Genomic DNA, 16,039 nt, shown 5'->3' on the forward strand with positions numbered 1-16,039 from the left:
TCCCTTGCTTACTCTCCCATCAGAGTATTTCAGTCCTAAATGCAAGGTACAGATAATTTTGAGCTAGGGCCCAGTTCATTCAGTCAAGCTTCCACGATGAATCCTTGGACACATCCCTTGGAGGATGCCATGCTCCCTGGAAGACCAAGATTTAAGGTCATCTTTGTGCTTAGTCCATGGCGTGGTTCACCATGGGGTGGGTAGAAACATTCCGATTTTCTATCCAGGAACATGGAACCAGTTATTTTCTTCCCTTAGGTTTCCTACAATTATTGGTTGGCATCCCTTTCAGATATGAGGTTTCTCCTCCCCATTAACCCACCAAACCCACCAAAAGAAATGTCCGTGCCTCCTCTGATATGCAGATGCTACCTTCCCCTGGCCTTGACTTGATTTCCCGAACAGTTCTCCCATCATTCCTGTGGATGGCCGCTTGATTTGTGAGAGCGTTACCTCAATGTTGAAGAGCATCAAGTGGATGGTTTTCTCCTTTTTCCTGAAGGGGTGGCCTTTCAAGGTGCTTCTTATGAAGTGCACATAAGAGGGCCAATGTATGATTCATAGCTGGTAGGCAGACATTCTTCCCTTTCTTTGGGGATTGATCTCTAACATTTCTTTAATTAATGTTTCTCCTTATAGAAGTGGATTCATATAATATGTGTCCTTTTCTTATTGACTAACCACACTCAGCATATTGGTTTCCAGGTCCTTCCATGTCATACGGTGTTTCATGCTTTCATCATGGTCTTATTAGAAATGCATGGTATTCCTTCTGGTGTGTGTACCACATTTTCTGTATACATTCTTCAGCTGTTGGGTTTAGGTTGCTTCCAGTGTCTTGCTGTTGTGAACTGTGCTGCTTGACACATAGGAAGGCATATGTATGCTCATGCTGCGTCTCTTATTTCTTTGGAGTATATACTTAATAATGACATTTCTGGATCATATGACATTTCAATTTTCAGTTGTTTTAAGTAGCACCACGCCATTTACCATAGTGGTTGTATGTGTTTGCAAGTACAGCAACAGTGTATATGAGTTCCAATATTTCCACATCCTCTCGAGTATTTGTTGTTTTCTTTTCTTTTTTTTTTAATTGAACCAGCATTGCGAGTACAAAGTGGTGTCCCATTGTGGTTTTAATTTGCATCTCCCGGGTGGCTAGTGATCGTGAACTTTTATTCATGTGTTTGTTAGTCATTTGTGCCTCACTTTTGATGAACGGTGTGGCCGTGTCTTTTTCCCACTTCTAAATTGGGTCGTTTGTTATTTTCCTATTGAGCTTTTGTCGAGTTCTGTGGATTTTGGTAGTAAGACCCCTGTCTGATCTCAATAGCTGCATGTGCTGGCGTGCATGGAGCTAGAGAGAGCCAGGAAGGGATGTCTGATGTACCAAATCTGTTCCTGGCTTGGGAGGGAGCCACCAAGGCCTAGATTGCAAGTGCAGGGTAGCTAGCAACGTGGAGCACTCTGGCGTGGGGTCTTGTGACTAGATTTCAGAGGCTCTCTTAGAGCCAAGCATTATGACCACCTTTAAGCAGCAGGCTGGGGTAACTGTTGCTCACTGAAGGGCTAGGGCACAGGGAGGGGCATGGATCCAGCAAAGTCTGCAAACTGGCAAAACGAACCCAGAGCATTTCAGTGTGTTCTCAATTCACCTCTTGAGTGAAAATTTTAAATAAAGGAGGGGTCTGGGCCAGACCCTAGTACCCTGATTCTATTTCCAGCTCTTGGCTTCCCAGGCTCAGTCTCCTTACCTCTTAATTTTCTGGTCTGGTAGCAGGAGCTCCCGGCGGGTAAATCCACTTGGATGCCATCTTGGCTTCTTCTGGGCATGTTTTCTTTCTTTATTTCTTTTGATGTTTTCTTAATATACAATTACTCTTTGATAAAATGTTCTTTTTTTTTTTTTTTTCGCTGTGCAACCCACTTCAGTGCCTGAAGCCCACGGGGTAAAGCCAGGCAATGGTTCGGGGTGACAGTTTGCTTTCGCATGGGACACTGTGAGAGGCCCATGGGATCGGACCTGCCACAAATCCAAACCCATGCACAAAATGTTCTTTCTTATACTCATATGAGTGTCTGGATTTGTTTCTCAAGACAACGCATCCTAACACATTTATACAACTACTCATACACAAAGTAATATTTTGGCTCTTGTGGACTTGTTTTAATTTTCCTCTATTTCGACCTGAATATGCACATGAGCATTAGATCATCTGTACCACAGTTGGTCCTTGGACTTATTTAGCTGCTGATACAGAATTTCTGTATAGCCTCTTCCCACAGATGTTGTATATTTTATTCTTGTATATTCCATTTGGTGGACTCCATTTGTACATTCACCATTTATGGTGTTTAAAAAAGACATTTGTAATGAATAATTAATTTGTCTTACATAATTCTATCATTTGACCTCCATGTTGGTTTCTTTCACCAAATCCCTAGTTTCCAACTGTTGTTCCTTGCTCCTTTCTATTTTAAATTTACAATCACCAGTAATCAGCAGTGCATCTTGATTTTGTGTTTGTCCAATTGCAGACTGAAGAAGTTGGTAGAATTCTTCAATTTTTCAACACTAGCTTTAGTGGTTGGTGCTTAAATTTGAACAATAGTTTTATTAACTGAATTTCCTTTTATGTATATGTGTGTGTATTTCTTATCACAGACAACATTGTATTGAAATAAGTAAATATTGAAACATCTTTTTTGATTATGAGTGTGATGCCATTTCCCATTACATTGTAATACCCACCATAATAAATCATGTAATTGTGTGATTCATAATGACCAATATTAGTCTGTTTCAGCTCACTGATGCCTGTGATATCAATATTTATGTGTTCCATTTCACTTTTGAAGAATTCCAATTTTCATAGATAAATTTTTCAAACATCTTCCTTCCAAATATTACTGGATGGATATAGCTGTTTCAAAAGCTTTACTTTGTCTACAGTATTATATTCTATTTTACTTTGAGAAGGTATCTCTTCTTCTGTAATAATTTGAGTGCCTTCTGAACTGTGGGGCTCATCTTCTGGCATTATATCTCACAATGTTTCAACTGTTATTCATGAAGATTTCAGTGGCCTCAGGAGTGGACATTCTGTTTCTTCTTTGTAATCTGTTCTTAATCTAAAAGCTTTACTGAAACTTGTACAAATTGGTTGACTTTGATAGCATTAGAAATAACAGGAACATAGCTTTCAGCAACACAAAAAAGACACCACTGTATGGCAAAATGATAGACAAGTGGTGGAGGAAATAATGTGTGATAGTTGGTTTTATTGTGCCACCTAGGTCAATGAGTCCATGTGGGTGGAGTTTAGTGAGGGTCACATCTTGATTGGGGGATGACTGAAATAAATAGACAGCCACCCGATCTTCCTCTTGGTTATCAGACCACAATTTTTGTCCTTCAGTTAATTCTCTGCCTCAACCCATGTGCTATACTAGCTGTGGGCCAATCTAATCCATGGATTGTGTTGCTAGAGCTGGAGGTTCCTTTGAGATCTGCTTTTCCATGCTGTTGGTGTGTACATTGTTTGAACTTGTGTTGCCGAGCTTGAGTTCAAAATCACACCAGGACTGGCTTCACTAAATGCTTGAATTGCTGACGGCTGCTGACCCACCCTACGGGCAGACTCTGCCTGCCTTGCCTGAGTGTAGACTCTGCTGTCTGCTTCCTTGATCTTGGACCTGGCAGCGCACATTAGTTGAAGGGATTCTAGTATATTAACTGTTTCACAAAAGTGAGTTGAACTGAGAGCCCTATCTGCTGCTGTGTGAACTAATTAACTGTTTTACTCCATATATATATGGAATATATATATATATATAATATATATTTTCCTGGTTTTGTTTCTCTAGAGGAACCTGCCTAAATATAATGTAAGAAAATAAATTAAATAATGTAGTTGAAAGGAACAATTTTCCAGAAAGACACAAACTTCCAGAGCTGATTGTATAAGAAATAAAATACCCGAATAGAATAAGTAAAGAGAGTGAGTTAGTTATCAAAAACCTATACAGGAAAAATTACTGGAAAATGACAACATCCGGAGACCAGAAAATTGGGAGGAAAGACCAGAAAATTGGGAGACCAGAAAATTGGGAGGTAAGGTGAAGGAAACCGGGAGGTAGAGTTCTGAAATTAGAATTAGGGTAATAGGATCTCTCCTGAAACCCTGTTTTGTGCATGTGATTTCCACTCACAAAGCAACCAAGAATGCACTAAATCACTCTAGGGTTTGGAAAGCTGGGCTCACGGGCTCCAGCTGAAAAACGATTCCCACCTTTTCGCAGATATTTAGACCAATGAAAAAGAGTGGAAGACCCAGAAATAAAAACATCAGCATAAAACATCACCAACTGATCTTTAATAAGGTCCCAAAAATATCAAATGGGAAGCAGATGCCCTCTTCAATAAATGATGCTGGAAAAAATGGGTATTTGCCTGCAGAAAATTGAAGCAAGACCCTTACCTCACTCCATGCACAAGAATGAACTCAAGGTAGATCACAGACCTTGATATTAAGCCCCAAATAATTAGGGCCATTAAGGATGGAATTGGGGCAAACCTGAGAATCTTGGCACAGGGAATACATAGACTATGGGAAATAGGGAAGGATACAGATAAAGAGAGTCACAAATAGACAAGTGGGATATTCTGAAGATAAGACACTTGTGTACATCGAAAGAATTCCCCAAGAGAGTAATAAGAGAGTCCACCGATTAGAAAGCATCTTTAGCAATGACACATCAGACAAAAGCCTTATTACTGAAATCTATAATACTTTGCAAGTTTACAATAAGAAAAATCTATCTGCCCACTGAGGAAGTGTGCAAAGGACCTGGACAGACATTTCAGAGTCTGAAATCTGAATGGCCAATAAATATATGAGAAAATGTTCCTGATATTAGCCATAAGAGAATTGAAAATTAAAACAACTATGAGATACCACCTAACACCCTCAAACATAGCCTAATTAAAAACATCAGAAAGCAACAAGTGTTGGAGGTGCTGTGGTATGATAGTAACTGTCATGCACTGCTAGTGGACCTGTACGTATATGTACAGCCTCTATGGAAATCGATTTGGCGATTTCTCAAACAATTGGAAATTGAGTTACCATACAACCCAGGAATCCCCCTACTTGGCATATACCCAGAAGAGGCAGGAAACAAACCACAACCAGAAATCTGTGCTCCAATGTTCACTGCGGCACAGTTCACAATCGCAAGGAGTTGGAAACAACCCAAATTCCCATCAACAGACGAATGGATTAAAAAAACTGTGGTACTTACATACAATGGAGTACTATACATCACTAAAAAGCAGTGGTGAACACATGAAGCATATCACCGCAGGGAAAAAGTGGAGGAAATTATGCTAAGTGAGACGTAAAAAAGCAAAAAAGGAAAAGTACATCAGGAGTGAGCTGAGGTAAGTTTATATATAAAAAAAGAAGAAAGACAGAAAGAAATGCAAAAGGGGACAGGGGAAAAGCTACTATACAAACTTTCCAGGGGCGAGATCCAGGTAGTATGGCAGGGGCCAGACAAAATCCAGGGGTACATATGGTATGGTATCCAACTAAAAAGGAAGGGGAAGGAGGCAATGAAAAAAAAATGGAAATGTCTAGCGGGGGAATAGGGAACTAACCCACTCAAGAGGAGGGCATTGTTTACATCTCCACAGGTAAAAAGAGACCAGATGTAAATCCAGTGTTCCGGGATAATAATGCAGCGTGCTGGCATGGAGACGGGAGCCAGGAGAGGGGTCTGAGGGCCCAGCCCCAATCCCAGCTACGTGGACAACTTCTCCTACCCCCAGAATAATTTACTTTAGAGGGCAGCACTGAAACTGCAGCTCAGGGAGAGACACATGCCTGATCAGAGCACAGGGGAGCAAATCAATGGGGAGGAAGAGAGAGTGGAGCACATCCTGGCTCACCAAGCCTGGAAGACAATATCCCCACTCCGAACAACCAATGAACAGAGTGGACAATATGGCTGATCCCACTATGAGACACGATGTCCCTTGCTGACCCATATCACTACGGGGGACAACACTGGAGACTCAGTGTTGGGATTAACCCGGTCTGACCCCACCACACTGAGGCAAAACACTAAGGGTGTGCATCAGAACAACAGTGGGAACAGAGAAGGGAGCTCCCTCGGGAGTGCAAACAATAGACTTTGGGGCCAGAGCGTGGCACCCTATTGGACTCAATTGGAGGACACACCTAGAGGTCAAAAAGTAAATCTTGAACTATTTATAGGTTTTTCTTTTTTTATATTTAAAAAATTTATTTATATTTTTTTCTGGGTCATTGGTTTTCCTTGTTGTCATTGGTGTGTTCTCTTTTGTCGATTTGCCTTGATATGCCTTGTTGTTTTTTGTGCTTATTATTATCTCTGCAGGTCTATCTAGATAAGATAGGCTGGATGAACAGTCTGTAAGAGAAAACAACAAGACAAATGGTACTGGTGGGACATGGAGGAGGGGGAAGTGGGGTAAAGGAGGTGGTGTTGACCAACGCAGGGACAAGGAAACAACAAGTGATCCAAAACGAGTGGCAAGGAGGGTGTGAGAGGCCTGGTAAGGATTCAGCAAGGGTAATGCAACCAAAAGAAATTACTGAAACCCAAATGAAGGCTGAGTATGATAGTGGGACAAGAGAAAAGTAAAAGGAAATAGAGGAAAGAACTAGGAGGCAAAGAGAATTTATAGAGGTCTAAATACAGGCACGTACATATGTAAATATATTTATATAGGATGGTGGAGAAATAGATCTACATGCATATATTTATAGATTTAGTATTAAGGCAGCAGATGGACATTGGACCTCCACTCAAGTACTTAATGCAAAGACAATTTGTTCTATGAAATTGGCATTCCATGATGCACACCTTCCCGACACAATCACTGAAGACAAATGTGTGCATAAGAAAATGTGAAGAAATCTGATGGTGCCTGGCTGTCAAAAGATATAGTGTCTGGGTCTTAAAGGCTTGGAGTTAAACAAGTGGTCATCTAGCTCAGAAGCACACCCAGTTCTATCTTACAAACCTGGCTAGAATGGAGAACACACATTGGTACAGATCAGAGCTCTCAACACATGGAATTCAGGAAAGATATACCCCTCAGCAACAGTAGTTGGAGTAGCGATATCATGAGGATAGGGGGATGGTCAGGGAGGTGGAAGGGTAAGAAAGGGGAAACCCATCAAAAGATTCAATATATGCCCCCATCCCTGAAGGGGACGAATGAAGGGAGACAATGAACAAAGTAAGATATGAAATAATAATAATGATATATAGTTGATAAATAACTCATTTAGGTTGCAAGAGTGGGGGAGGGAGGGGTAAAAGGAGGAGCTTATACCAAGGGCTCAAGTAGAAAATGTTTTGGAAATGATGATAGCGACATATGTACAAATATGTTTGATACAATGGATCTATGGAATGTTAAAAGAGCTCTAAGAGGCCCCAATAAAATGATTACAAAAAAAAATCGGATTGCACTACACCTGTACACATCAAAAGATATTTCACAAGACATGGTTGAAGGAGAAGTGCACAGTTCAGAAAAGTGTGCATAAGTCCAATTTTGTAACATAATAAACCTCTATCTACTTGTGCATGAACTTAAAAAAGAAAAGAAAAAATGCATTTGACAAAGTATAACTTTTTTCATGAATCACATGCACATACTTAAAAATTGGTAACATAAGGTAAATTCTGTATATAAAGGGAATATTGAGGAACCTATATTTAGATTCATACTCATTTTTCAAGAATTGAAATCTCCTCCTAAGCTCAGGAACTAGACATAAATGTGAATCTCACACGTCTATTCAATATTGTACTCATATTCTAGTAAGGAAAACGCAAGGTCATTGCCTTTGAAACTATTCTGACTCGTAGCAACAGTATAGAACAGCACAGAATTGCCTCTTTGGGTTTCTGACACTGTAACTCTTTATAGGAGTAGAAAACCTCATATTTCTCTGATGGGCAGCTAGTGGTTTCAAATAACTGACCTTGCAGTTAGGAGCCCAGCATGTAATCACTAAATCACAAGGGCAAGAAAAAGTGATTAATGTCATCCAGAATGTAAAAAAAATGAAGTATTATTATTCCTATCAGAATATTACATAAACTTGTATGTATAAATTTCTACAGAATCCACTTTAAAACTGCTAGACCTGATAAGTTCAGAAAGATTGCAATTCATAAAAGCAATAGAAAATCCATTGCATTTCTCTGCATTATCAACAGACAATTTGAACATTAAATTGAGAATATAATTCTATTTATATTAACATCAAGAAAAATGGATTGCATGACAATAAATTTTTACCAAATAAGCACAAAGTCAGAGAGAAAGATTAACAGAATAATATTTTGGTAGGGTTATGGTGTTTTCTAAAAAATCATCCATTCATCCTATTCATTCAAGAGGATGTAAACTATCTCCAGTTGGAGAATTGATAGACAGGTCATGGGTCTACATTTTGGTGATATTGCCTGCCCTTCACTTCACTTATAAATCTTCTCCTTGTACAGATCAAGGGAAGTATTCGTTATTCTTTCTATGTATTTCATGCCCACCGGCACCATGACAAAGTAGTCAACGCCATGCAACTCAAACAATTATGATTTCTGCTCTGATTCTCCTATTAAAATTAGCACAGCTACCTAGTCTCTAGTGATAAAGTGCTGCCACTTGACTCCTGTCCCCCTCTCTGGTCCAGTTAAGGCTGTTTCCACTGTAATATCTGACCTACATGAAAATCCATAAAAACACTTTGAAGGGTATTGTAGTTCCCGTAACAAATTTATTCATTATCATTGTGGTGAAAGATGTGTCCTCTAGGAACCTCCTGGTGGGTCTGTGGGTCTAATATGATAAATACAACCCTTTAGATAGCATCTTTTACACTATACCAAGGCAAGTTTGTTATTTTATTCACAATTTGATTAGCACAGAATCCACATATCATACAATTCAATAATTCCATCATATAAAGAAAGGTTATAAAATCATTACCACAAAAATTTTAGATCATTTTCTTATGGTTCAATCGCCTTTAAAATGAGTTATGCAATCACAGTCAGTTCTAGTGCCCCTCCCCCTCTGGCATTCATTGTTTCCTCTGGAAATCCCCTCACCCTCCCTTTCTCCCACCTCTAACCCTACATCCCTTATAAACCCTTCCATAAGTTATTATCTCTGTGCATCCATTCCTGTGCTTCTCAAAGTGGGCAACGCAACAGAAACAATAAAAAGACAAATATCAAATTACATAATAAAGATAATACAACAATAATATAAAGATAAAAATACAAATAATGAGGAAGAAAGAAAAGATAACCATCAATATTTTTTAAAGGCAGGGCGTACGTTTTTTTGTCATGGAAAATTCAAGAGATATTTGTACCTAGAACAAATTCAGTTTGGGTCAATAGGGAGGTCAACTGACCAAGTATCAAGATCGATCCAGCATAATCAAGATTACAATGATTTCTGTCTGATAGTAAGGGTGTTTTAAGACCCTTGCCTATGGTGAGGAAGGATCTGCCAGCTTCTTAATTTCACTAGCTACTCTGCAGATGGATTTGGAACTCCCTCTGTCCTCCATGGCCTTTTACGAATTGTGTGTTCATTACTTTAGCTCTGATACTTTTCCCTTCATTATATTTGAATTTTGTTATTGTCATCTTTGGATCACAAAAGCTGGTGTGCTTATTCCATGTGAACTTAGTTGACAGCTTGCTTAGTTGGCTGCTTGTTTGAATTCAAGCCTTTCAGACCCTCAACATGATTCCGATTGATAGCTAGGCACCATCTGTTCCCTTCACCACACTTTGATCTCTTCATGCACTTATCTTCAGCAATCCTTTCCTGAAGGGGAGTATAGAGTAGGTCCATGTTTTCAAAACTGAATGTTTTTGGCTTGAGGATACAGTTCAGTAGGAACACAGAATCCATCTAATTGTCATGAGATATTCAGGACTCAGGTTTATTTTGGTGGTTGTATTATGACAAAATCAAAACACCTGAAGACCAATTCCACCAGCAACAGCAACAAACTAACCAGAAACAAACAAGCAGGAAAAACAAAAATCAAACAGCTAAGGACAGGAAAACAAAAACCCATGGAAACAACAACAACAACAACAACAACAACAAAAAACCCCACATTTTCAACCATCTCCCGGGGGTATTGCATTGATAGTATCATGGATTCTCCCAACGACACAACACTTGGAACACTATCGGTATGAGGAATCTATGCAAGTACAGTTCCACTTGGAACCACAACCCCGGTTGTTGTCCAACACAGTTCTATCTCCTATTCAATTGAACTGTTTACCCTAAGTATGGGGCTTGGTGCCAGGGGGCAGATTCCTGGATCAGTTCTTCCAAGTTCTTATCCCTGTTCAACAGATCAAAATCTGTCATGTCACTGTGAGGGGGCATCAAGGTAATAAATATATGATGATTCTGGGTCCCTTTCCATTGGACACCCATCGAGCTGGCGATTGCCACCAAGGACTAATGGCCGCTACATCCATGGGTTCAAGGCAGCTCCCTCTCTCATCCAAGTACCCCAGTCTTCAGTCTAACGATGCAGATGACTTCAAAGCAGGATTCAGTTCATTTAGCCTGCTCTCTATGTTAAGTCCTTCTGGCATAGCCCCTGTATTATGCCTTGCTGCCTGCAAAGTAAGTGTCCAGGGTCAGCATGGTGCTTTAGTCCATGGTGTACTTCACCAAGGGTTGGGCAGAAACCTATTCATAGTGTCTATCTGGACACACGAAATCTGGTCCATTGCTCCCCTAAGTTCCCCAAAATCATTGTTTAACATATCTTCCCAATGTGAGATTATTTCTCCCCAATCACTCACCATACTCACCAACAGATCTATCAGCTTCTCTTCCAAAATGTAGATGCTCCCTTCCCTTTGTCTTAGATTGACTTTCCATCAAGGTGCTCCTTCTGTTCCCGTGGGGAGCCCAAAGATTGGCCCCAGCCTTATCTCAATGTTGTATCTCAAATGGATAGTTATCTCCTATTTCCCCCCTCTTGAAGGAGTGACCCCAGACATGTGAGGTTGCCTCCTCCAAGTTGGCTCTTGTGAAGTGGCACAAAGGGCAGGTGATATATGATTCATGGCCGATTGGTAGCCTTCTCTACCTTTGTTCAGAAATTATTTCCTAAGATTTGTTTAATTGGAATTTCTTCTTATAGTGGACCATACATTTCTTGTCCTTTTGTGATTGACGTACTTCACCCAGCATAATGCTATTGACATACTTCACTCATGTTCTTCCATGTCCTGGGTATGCCATGATTTCAACACTGTTTTTTAGGGATGCAGTGCTCCATTGTGTGTATGTACCATAGTTTCTTTATCTATTCTTCCACTGTTGGGCATTTGGGCTGCTCGCAGATTTTTGCTACTGTGACCTGTGCTACAATGAACATGGGAGAGCATACAGCCACTCATGTTGAGTCTATTATTTCTTTAGGACATGTGCTTAATAGTGATATTTCTGGATCTTATGGGATTTCCATTCCCAGCAGCTTAAGTATCACCATATTGTTTTTCATAGTGGTTGTATGTATTTACAAGTCCCTCAACAGTGTATTGGAGTTCAAAGCTCTCCACATCTTCTCCATCATTTGTTGTTTTCTGGTTTTTTTTTGAATGGAGCTAACATTGTGGATGTAAAGTGGTATCTCATTATGGTTCTAATTTGCATCTCCCTGGTGGCTATTGATTGTGAGCAGTTTTTCGTATGTTTGTTAGTCATTTGTGAATGGTCTGTTCTTATCTTTTTCCCATTTCTTAATTGGGTCTCTTGTTATTTTCTTACTGAGCTGTTGTAGAGTTCTTTATATTTTGGTAATTAGCACTTTGATGTGTCAGTGGTTGTGGTATTAACATAATCTGGTGTCAATTTGAGACTATTAAAAGTTAAGGGGTGGAGTTTAGCCTGTCAATCAGGTTTCAGTTTGATAACCTCATTTGGAGGTGCTACGGAGATAAATAGCTCACTGGAGGCTATACACACTTTCTGCTTGGCATTCTGTTGACAAGACACACAGAGCTGTACTGATGGCAGCCAGGGCCCTGGAGCTGGAGGAGCCAACATGGAGACCCATGCCAGCGCTGAGATGCTTCCACCACCACTGGATCCACAAGACTTTCCACCCACTGGCCTGTGATCTTCCTGCATTCAGCATTATTGCATGGCTGCGTGGGTCTAAAGAATTGATAGACTGGTATAGGACATATGTGCTAATATTGGACTTAAGAACTTGATCTGGACTGCCTGGGATGTTTTCTTAATATGCAATTACTTTTTGATATAAAGTTCTCTATTACATATGTATGAGTGTCTATGAATTTGTTTCTCTAGTCTACCTGGACTAACACATTGGTTAAGTTTCCTCCCAATCTGTGGGCTTTCATTTCACACTCCTGATGAAGTCTTTTGATGGTGAATACATGATGTAATTTCAGCAAGTCCCAATCACATATCTTGTCTTCTGCTGTGTGTGACTCCTTCATTATACTTGGTAGTCTATGTATGCCCTGCAATAGGACCCATTAAATTTGTTCCAGCTGTCTCTTTGATGTGTCTGAAAACTTTGGAGTTTACATTTAGTTTTTTAATCCATGTTGGGCTCATTTTTGTGCACGTGGAAAGGTATTCATCTTGTTTCAGTCTTCTGCATATGGAAATCCAGTTTGTCCAACATCATTTGTTGAAGAGGCTGTCTTTCTCCTATTGGATCTCTCTAGGTCCTTTTTCAAAGATTAGATGCCTATAGGCTGATGCATTTATGTCTGGGTTTTCTGTTTTTATTCATTGGTCTATGTAACTCTCGTATCTGTAAGAGGATGTTTTGACTACTATTTGTCATTTTCACAATATTAAGTTTGTTTATCCATGAGCATGGAATCTTCTTCCATTTATTTCAGTCCATATAATTTCTTATGGTTATGGTCTGTCATTTTCTCTGCATAGTTCATTTGTTTCTTTTGTTAGCTTTATCCCTAAGTATTTCATATTTTGTGTGATTATTTTAAATTGCATTGATTTCTTAATGTGTTTTTCATAGCTCTCTTCACTGGCATACAAAATCTGCCTGATTTCTGGTTAGTAACATTATATTCTGATACCTTGCTGAATTCCTCGCTTGTTTCCAGGAGGCTTTTAATGGACACTTTGGGGGTTTCTAAATATAGGATCATATAATCTGCAAATAGGGAGAGCTTCACTTCTTCTTTACCTATTTGTATTGCCTTGATATTTTTTTGTTTTCTGATGCCTCTCAGTAAAACTTCAACCATGATGTTGAATAAAAATGGTCATATGGGGGATATCCTTGCCTTGTTCCTGTTTTCAGTGTGAATGTTTCTATCTTTTCCCCATTAAGCATGAAGTTGGCTGTTGGTTAGTCATGTACGGCTTTCATTATAAGGGATTTTCCTTCTATCCCAATTTTATTGAGTGTTTTGACCACAAATCGGGGTTGAATATTGTCAAATGCCCTTTCCCATCTATTGATATGATCATGTGGTTTTTATTTCTTCCCTGGTTTACAAGGTAGATTACATTGATTGATTTTCAAATATTGAACCATCCTTGCATACCTGGTCATGATAAATTATTTTTCATTACTTGGTAATGGTGAATTATTATCATTTTATATGCTATGTTATTTTATTGGCCAAGAGATTTTTGAGGATTTTAGCATCTATGTCCATGCGAGATATTGGTCTATAATTTTACATCTTTCTGGGGTCCTTGCGTGGTGTGTGTGTCAGTGTTATGTTTCCCAGTGGTTTACTTATTTTCTTGTCCTTTATAGAAACTACCAAACAAGAAAAACCCAGGGTTTTATGTAGTACGGGTGTCAGATCTTCTCCTATGAAACCATCCAACCCTGGAGTTTTCTTGTTTGGTAGTTTCATAATAATCCACTCTATTTTTCTTCTGTTATGGGTCCATTGCGGTTTTCAATATCTGTTTGCATTCATTTCAGTGGGTGAAGTATCTGTCCATTTCTTCTAGATTGTCAAATTAGTTTGGATACAGTTTTTCCTAACAATGTGTTATTATTATTTTTATTTCATTTGGATTAGTTGTGTGACCATTTTCACATCTTATTCTGGGTATTTGTAGCTTTTCTTTTTTTTTTTTTTTTACCCCTTTGCTTAGTTTCCCAGTGGTTTGCTTATTTTCTTGTCCTTTATGTTAGACATTTAGATTACAATATAGAGTGGAATTTTCCTTTTGGAATCTCTCTGGACTGTTTTTTTTCTTTGTTTGTTTAGTTTTGCTTCCTGAAAAAGTATCTTTTCCTCCGTTACACTTTGATGAAGCTTCTCTATCAGGAGTCCTCGGGCTATTCTCTGTGTGGATTATTGTGTCTGATTTCTGTGTTTCTGTTTCAAATTTCTCTAGTGAGGCTTTTCTTCTACAGCATGGAGTGAGGTTACGGGCTTTGCTATTGTCTCACTCATTCTCTCAGACTCTTCCTTCAACTCTTGCACGTGTGTAATCGTCATTCTTTTACATCCCTTTTACTAGTAAATCTATGGCGTGTTCAATTTCTAGCATTACGTTCAGGTCTGATTTGTATTCAGTTATTTGTGTTTCTCTTGGTTTTGTGTGTGTGTATGTGTGTGTGCGCACTGATATCTTCTGTTGTTTTCTTGACATCTTGGGATCGCTATTAGGGATATATATATATATATATATATATATATATATATATATATATATATATATATACCGAACAGATTTTTTCAAAGTTATGTTTAAAATTGTTTTTTTACAAAACAACCTTATAACCTTCAAAGTACTCTCCATTATACATTTGTCAAATCTGTGATTCCATTCTTGGAAACATTTTTCAAACTCATCTGTTTGGATGGCTGACAGCACCTCCCTCTTTTTCCTTCATCTATTCTACTTCATTCAAGTTCAAGGAAGCAGACATTTAAATGGCTGATGGGAGGTATGATCTCTGCCTGTAGGCATGACTATCACAGTTAGCCACAGACAAGGTGAGGTGTGTTGGCAACAGTAGGAAGATGAGATGTTGAGACATAGCAGAGGCCGGTAGTGCAGCAGCGCTGTAGAGAATCAGGTCAAGGTGGAGCTTGAAAATGTAGTCATGCGTGGCATGGTGACACAATCCACCCCAATTCACTGATTGGCTTGGCCCATAGGTAGCATAGCACAAGGTTGAGGCAGAGCAGCTAAATCAGGCAACAGAGCACTGGTCCAATCACCAATGAGAAAGAGGAAGCTACCCGTCTCAGAGAGTCAAATACCTAGGTAAACCTAAAATCAAGTTGTGACTTGATTATCACGCTAAAGTCCACTCACATGTCTCTGTGGGGACCCCCCAAAACCCCCAACAATCACAGTCCACCCCTTTACTTTTATATTTTCAAGTTGACAGGAAATTATGTAACTATCACAGGACACCTTTACACAACTCTTTAGCCAAACATTATTTTTAAAACTAAGACAACAGTAAAATCCTATTTGTGCCTAACAGGATAAAACTAAAATGTATACAACTCAAAATGTGCCAGCCTCATTTAAACATAATGTTCTGTAAGTGAAAAAGAAAATCTCAATACCTACCAATTGTACTTATGTGAACACCTACATCCCAATCCTGTCAACATATTTCTCCACACAAGAAAGTTTGTCAGTCAGCCGCTTCATGCTTTTACCAATCCCATTTTGGGTGGAGCTAATCTTTTCAGAGACTCCTTTGCGCTACATCCATTAAAAAATCTAATATAATGGCTGATGGCAGTTGACTTACAAACTCTGTATTTTTATACTTCCCAATAATTATTCCTACCACAATTATATCAATAATAATAATTAGAAGAAATCAGTATCATCCTAGTACAGTCAGGTTCTATACACATTCTTAAAAGACAAATTCAATTCTTATCTAAACTGTTCATATGTTATATGGCCATA

The 16,039-nt window shown here is 39.0% G+C and overlaps 1 non-coding gene across 1 annotated transcript; it reads right to left on the bottom strand.

Annotated features, from left to right (window-relative positions):
• Nucleotides 1-1,915: 1,915 nt before the first annotated feature.
• LOC142435391 (small nucleolar RNA SNORA42/SNORA80 family) lies at nucleotides 1,916-2,049 on the bottom strand. Its single transcript, XR_012781454.1, has one exon. It is a non-coding gene; the product is annotated as a small nucleolar RNA SNORA42/SNORA80 family (small nucleolar RNA).
• Nucleotides 2,050-16,039: the final 13,990 nt, after the last annotated feature.

This window comes from Tenrec ecaudatus, chromosome X (assembly GCF_050624435.1).
Source record: "Tenrec ecaudatus isolate mTenEca1 chromosome X, mTenEca1.hap1, whole genome shotgun sequence".
NCBI classification, from domain to species: Eukaryota; Metazoa; Chordata; class Mammalia; order Afrosoricida; family Tenrecidae; genus Tenrec; species Tenrec ecaudatus.